Source organism: Myotis brandtii, unplaced genomic scaffold, assembly GCF_000412655.1.
Source record: "Myotis brandtii unplaced genomic scaffold, ASM41265v1 scaffold1306, whole genome shotgun sequence".
NCBI lineage: Eukaryota > Metazoa > Chordata > Mammalia > Chiroptera > Vespertilionidae > Myotis > Myotis brandtii.
The window spans coordinates 152,081-158,791 of NW_005354619.1; the positions used below are offsets into that span (position 1 = coordinate 152,081).

General features: G+C 49.6%; 1 pseudogene; it reads right to left on the reverse strand.

Moving 5' to 3' along the window:
- Positions 1–1,548: 1,548 nt before the first annotated feature.
- Positions 1,549–2,070, reverse strand: LOC102260161 (annotated as a pseudogene).
- Between the last annotated feature and the right edge of the window lie 4,641 nt (positions 2,071–6,711).

Sequence of the window (6,711 nt, forward strand, 5' to 3'; positions counted from 1 at the left end):
TTTTTTATCTCTCTCTCTCTCTCTCTCTCTCTCTCTCTCTCTCTCTCTCTTCTTCCGTCCCTCCCTTCCACTCTCTCTAAAAACCAATGGAAAAAAATATCCTCAGGTGAAGATTAACAAAAAAAGTGATCATTTTTTTAAAAAGGACAGTAGTAATTGGAATGACAGAATTTCTAAGGAATAATAGAGTTGCTGACATGCGTTAGAGAAGTTCCATGATTACTTGTTGGATGAATGGATAAATGACAATACAACCAGCCCATTAAAAGACTGAAGAGGGTTCTAAGCTATCCTTGGCACATAATACTAGTATAATCTGCACAACTCCTGAAGTGAACACACCTTGGGTTAAGGTTGGAAGCTTCTGACGCCTTAAGTTCCCAGGAAAACTCTAATAATTTTTATTTAATATTGTTCTCAAATATAAGTGTAGGGAAATACTCTGCTAACTTGTGGATCTTTTTTTTAACGAACTGGTGTATCTTGATCACATGGGACTTGGACTATCTCATACCAATCTGTGTGTGTGTGCATGTGTGTGTGTGTGTGTGTGTGTGTGTGTGTGTGTGTGTGTGAGAGAGAGTGTATGCCCACACACCTGCCTGTGAGTGAATATATGTTTAAGAGAGACAATGCCTCTCCAGACACACAAGGGTTGGTTGAAGTTATCTGAAATTTGGCCAGATTTCAAATCACCTCCTCCTTGGAAATTGCCAACCTTATGATCCTGTTCAGTCTCAGAGTCATGACAATATACTAGTAAGGTTAAAGTATGTCATGTTTTATTTCAGATCAGGCAGGTTTCTGAAGCACACTGAGCTGAGCCTTGGTTGCAGCACATCAAAAGTGGAGGTTACAGTCACACTTGCCTCGCTTAGTTGTTTTAATGATGGAATTGTACAGTAAGTGAATGTATGAGCTCTTAGCACAGGGCCTGGTACCTAGTAAATGCTCAGTATATTCTAAATAACCTAGAATGCCATGAACTTTCCAGGCATAGCTCAGAGTGAGGTTCTGAGAGTATTTTCTGCAAAAGGTTCCCTTGTTCCACATTTGCTAAGGGAGAGGGAGACCTAAAATGAACAAAGGGGAGAAATAGGCATCAATTAACCCTGGTACTTGTGGGCTCAGCTGCAACATCCTGGTGCTATAGTGAGCCAAGGCTGTCACATTGGTTGGGCATAGATCTGAGTCATACCTGTCTTACTGTGCCATAGCTTTTCATCAAGGGAAGCTCTGATAGCTCCACGAAGAAAGCACAAAACCAGGATGTTATTATATGCATTTGGGACTTCGGGTTTTAGAAGCAAAAGCCCTGGGTTTCTAGAAAAAAGAATGAACTGAGCATGTGCTTACATAGTCACTCTTCTCTCCTTCCCTTATCTTTTTTTTTTAACTGTCTGAGTCAAAGATATTTATTTATTCTTTTGCCAAACATAACCACTGATTTCCATCTACAATCATTTTTAAGGTAAGAAACAGCAGGTGCACGGAAGTACCAGCACTGGCCTAAAGCCACGGATGTGACCCTCGGCTGGGATGCAGGGCTGGGCACCAGCAGGCTCAGGGACAGAAGCTTTAGTGGGCCTTCTCCAGGAAGGCCCTGCAGCACCTCAGACACTGCTGGTACATGGTCTCAAAGTCGGACTCATTCATGTAATAGGGGTCTTCAATAATGGGCTGTTTCTGGGGATCATAGCTCCCAAGTAGTTCAGTTTTAGCTTTGCTATTATTGACATGATGACTTTTTCTAGTCAATCTCAGATTGCTCTCATCTATACACAGCATATAATCAAATGTGACAAAGTCTTCTTTAGTAACCTGCCAGGCAACGTGATTCATGGGAACACCATGTTTCTTCATGCAATTCTGCCCTCAATAATCTGGAGGGTTTCCTACTTTGTATGTGGAGGTCGCTGCACTTTCTTTCCTCCACTTATCTGAAATGTTTTGATCAGTTACAAGTTTTCTGAAAACTGCCTCAGCAATGGGTGATCGGCAGATGTTACCCAGACACACGAACAGCACCGACTTCAGTGCCTGCTCAGCCATCTTCACGCACAAACACGGAGGCGCCCACACACTCTCCTTCCCTTATCTTTATTCTCAGTCTATCTATCTATCTATGAGGCAGCCCTGTGGTGTAGGACTGAAATTCAAGACCCGAGGTCTTGGATTTCAACCAGCTGACCCCAGCTTATTTGGACATACCATTCTGAAGACAACAGTTTCCAAAGCTCAAAAGGGTTGAGCTTGGTTAATACTTGCTTAGAAAATCGCCTGAGAATGCCAGGTACTGAAGGTTTTCCCTCCTACCAAACACCTCCGACCCTTTTTCCCTTTTCTGTGGACCTGAAACAAAAAGTGAAAAAAATACAAAAATACCAGTGCAAGGCTGCCCATGCCATAAAACTCCAGGAAAGAAAACTACAAAGAGAACTTCACACATATAAACATACACTAAGTGGCCAGATTATTATGACCGGCCAGTATATTTTTTTTTAATATATTTTATTGATTTTTTACAGAGAGAAAGGGAGAGGGAGAGTTAGACACATCGATGAGAGAGAAACATCGATCAGCTGCCTCCTGCACACCCCCTACTGGGGATATGCCCGCAACCAAGGTACATGCCCTTGACCGGAATCAAACCTGGGACCCTTCAGTCCGCAGGCCGACGCTCTATCCACTGAGCCAAAGTGGTTAGGGCTGGCCAGATTATTATGACCACCCCATCAGTACTTCGTTGGGCCACCTTTTGCCTTCAATACTGCGGCAATTCTTCTTGGCATTGACTCCACGAGATGTTGAAAGTTGATGCAAGGAATCTGACACCATGCCTGATGAATAGCACTGTCCAGTTCTGTGAGATTTGATGGTTGTGGAACCAGCTGCCTGATGGCTCTTTTAACTTCGTCCCACAAATGCTCAATTGGATTGAGATCTGGTGATTGTGGGGGCCACCTAAGCAAGGTAAAGTCTCCCTCATGTTCTTGAAACCACTCCTGCACAATACAGGCATGCAGGGGAGGGCAGTTAGGAGGGACCAGGCATGCAGGGGAGGGCAGTTAGGAGGGACCAGGCATGCAGGGGAGGGCAGTTAGGAGGGACCAGGCATGCAGGGGAGGGCAGTTAGGAGGGACCAGGCATGCAGGGGAGGGCAGTTAGGAGGGACCAGGCATGCAGGGGAGGGCAGTTAGGAGGGACCAGGCATGCAGGGGAGGGCAGTTAGGAGGGACCAGGCATGCAGGGGAGGGCAGTTAGGAGGGACCAGGCATGCAGGGGAGGGCAGTTAGGAGGGACCAGGCATGCAGGGGAGGGCAGTTAGGAGGGACCAGGCATGCAGGGGAGGGCAGTTAGGAGGGACCAGGCATGCAGGGGAGGGCAGTTAGGAGGGACCAGGCCTGCAGGGGAGGGCAGTTAGGAGGGACCAGGCATGCAGGGGAGGGCAGTTAGGAGGGACCAGGCCTGCAGGGGAGGGCAGTTAGGAGGGACCAGGCATGCAGGGGAGGGCAGTTAGGAGGGACCAGGCCTGCAGGGGAGGGCAGTTAGGAGGGACCAGGCATGCAGGGGAGGGCAGTTAGGAGGGACCAGGCATGCAGGGGAAGGCAGTTGGAGGGGACCAGGCCTGCAGGGGAGGGCTGTTGGGGGCGACCAGGCCAGCAGGGGAGAGGAGTTAGGGACAAATAGGCCTGCAGGGGAGGGCAGTTGGGGGTGACCAGGCCTGCAGAGGAGGGCAGTTGGGGAGAACCAGGCCTGCAGAGGAGGACAGTTGGGGAGAACCAGGCCGGCAGGGGAGGGCAGTTGGGGGCGACCAGGCTGGCAAGGGAGGACAGTTAGGGGTGACCAGGCCAGCAGGGGAGGGCACTTAGGGGCAACCAGGCTGGCAGGGGAGAGCAGTTAGGGGTGACCAGGCTGGCAACGGAGGGCAGTTAAGGGCAATCGAGCTGGCCAGGAAGCAGTTAGGCATCGATCAGGCTGGCAGGGGAGTGGTTAGGGGGTGATCAGGCTGGCAGGCAGAAGCAGTTAAAGGCAATCAGGCAGGCAGGCAGGCGAGCAGTTGGGAGCCAGCAGTCCTGTATTGTGAGAGGGATGTCCCGGTGGGATCGGGCCTAAAAGGGCAGTCAGACATCCCTCCAGGGATCCCAGATTGGAGAGGGTGCAGGCTAGGCTGAGAGACACACACCCATCCCCCCCTACCCCACCCTCGATGAATTTCGTGAACCAGGCCTCTAGTTTAAAAAGAAAAGCATGACATGAAATTTCCATGTATCTAACAGCAGAGTTCTGCTTACCTTTAGTACTCTGCACTAATACTTTTTCTTTTTCACACACTTTTTATTAATAAATACAATTTATTTGGCGCTGATTATGTACATCAGCGATGGGACAAGCCAGCCTACCAGGCTTTCAGTTCTTTGAATGAACCCTCTTGGTTGTTGTTTTTTCATGTATAATAAGACATTCTTTTTCCAGCAAAAACAAAGCAATAAGCAGTAGAGAACTGTCTGTCACACCAGTTCTCATTCATTCTTCCTTTCTTTCTAATTTATTGGGCTGGCTCTGGTTACTAACATTGCCTAAGGTCCCACACATGCTCAATTGGATTGAGATCTGGAGATTGTGGGGGCCATCTAAGCAAGGTAAAGTCTCCCTCATGTTCTTGAAACCACTCCTGCACAATACAAGCACTGTGGCATGGCGCATTGTCTTGTTGGAAGAAGCCATCTCCATGGGATACGCCATCAACATGATAGGATGAACTTATTTAGGTATGTTGTGCTATTCAGATGTTTACAGTGGTCTGGCCCTCTAGCAACTTCAGCACGAAATTATAGCTAATTTGCCTACAAACGTCAGGTGTTCATAATAATCTGGCCACTCAGTGTATATGATTCCCTTTTATTAAACAACCACCTAAACATTTTGTATGTGTTTGCATGTACCTTAAATCAGACACCAAATTTCAAAGTAAATAATGAAAAACAGTTGACTTGAGATTTTATATCCTATCTAATAAAGAGGTAATATGCTAATAGACCATCAATCCAACAGACAAGATGGCCATCCCCATGTGGTCAAAGATGGCCACCACAAGATGGCCGGCAGGGGAGGGCAGTTGGGAGGGACCAGACCTGCAGGGGAGGGCAGTTAGGAGGGACCAGGCATGCAGGGGAGGGCAGTTAGAGGGGACCAGGCCTGCAGGGGAGGGCTGTTGGGGGCGACCAGGCCAGCAGGGGAGAGGAGTTAGGGACAAATAGGCCTGCAGGGGAGGGCAGTTGGGGGTGACCAGGCCTGCAGAGGAGGGCAGTTGGGGAGAACCAGGCCTGCAGAGGAGGACAGTTGGGGAGAACCAGGCCGGCAGGGGAGGGCAGTTGGGGGCGACCAGGCTGGCAAGGGAGGACAGTTAGGGGTGACCAGGCCAGCAGGGGAGGGCACTTAGGGGCAACCAGGCTGGCAGGGGAGAGCAGTTAGGGGTGACCAGGCTGGCAACGGAGGGCAGTTAAGGGCAATCGAGCTGGCCAGGAAGCAGTTAGGCATCGATCAGGCTGGCAGGGGAGTGGTTAGGGGGTGATCAGGCTGGCAGGCAGAAGCAGTTAAAGGCAATCAGGCAGGCAGGCAGGCGAGCAGTTGGGAGCCAGCAGTCCTGTATTGTGAGAGGGATGTCCCGGTGGGATCGGGCCTAAAAGGGCAGTCAGACATCCCTCCAGGGATCCCAGATTGGAGAGGGTGCAGGCTAGGCTGAGAGACACACACCCATCCCCCCCTACCCCACCCTCGATGAATTTCGTGAACCAGGCCTCTAGTTTAAAAAGAAAAGCATGACATGAAATTTCCATGTATCTAACAGCAGAGTTCTGCTTACCTTTAGTACTCTGCACTAATACTTTTTCTTTTTCACACACTTTTTATTAATAAATACAATTTATTTGGCGCTGATTATGTACATCAGCGATGGGACAAGCCAGCCTACCAGGCTTTCAGTTCTTTGAATGAACCCTCTTGGTTGTTGTTTTTTCATGTATAATAAGACATTCTTTTTCCAGCAAAAACAAAGCAATAAGCAGTAGAGAACTGTCTGTCACACCAGTTCTCATTCATTCTTCCTTTCTTTCTAATTTATTGGGCTGGCTCTGGTTACTAACATTGCCTAAGTTTCAAGAGTACAATTCTATTACCACATCATCTGTATTTGGGTTGTGCACTCAGCACCCCAAAATCTAGTCTCCCTCGGACAGCACATACTTGACCCACGTGACCCTCTTCATTCCCTCCTCCCTGCTTTCTCTCTGGTAACCACCCTCTGTAGTCTGTGTCTCCACCTCGGGCATTTAAGAAACTGTCCACAGGATAAACTGAGGCCCTGGGGACTCTGGAGGGGGCCCAATTCCTCTCAGCCTGAGACAAATGGCCACACTTCCCATCAGCCAGGGCGGTGGCCTCCCTGAAGGGCCTGGCTGGAATGGCGGGAACTTCCTGCTGCTCTTGCTGTGGCTTCCGGGGGGACTGGCCCTGGGGAGTAGGCCCCTTGGAGTCTCAATTGCAAACCGAAATCCCGGGCACCCCTCCACCAGCTCCCTCCCCGCCCCCGCGCCACTATCCACTGGGCGGGCTCCCAGCTCCATCACCAAAGCTTCCCGTTTCCACTGTCTCGCTCAGGCCCCCGCGTGGAGTAGCCGGGCCGCAAGTACAGGCCCTCCCGGATGTTCC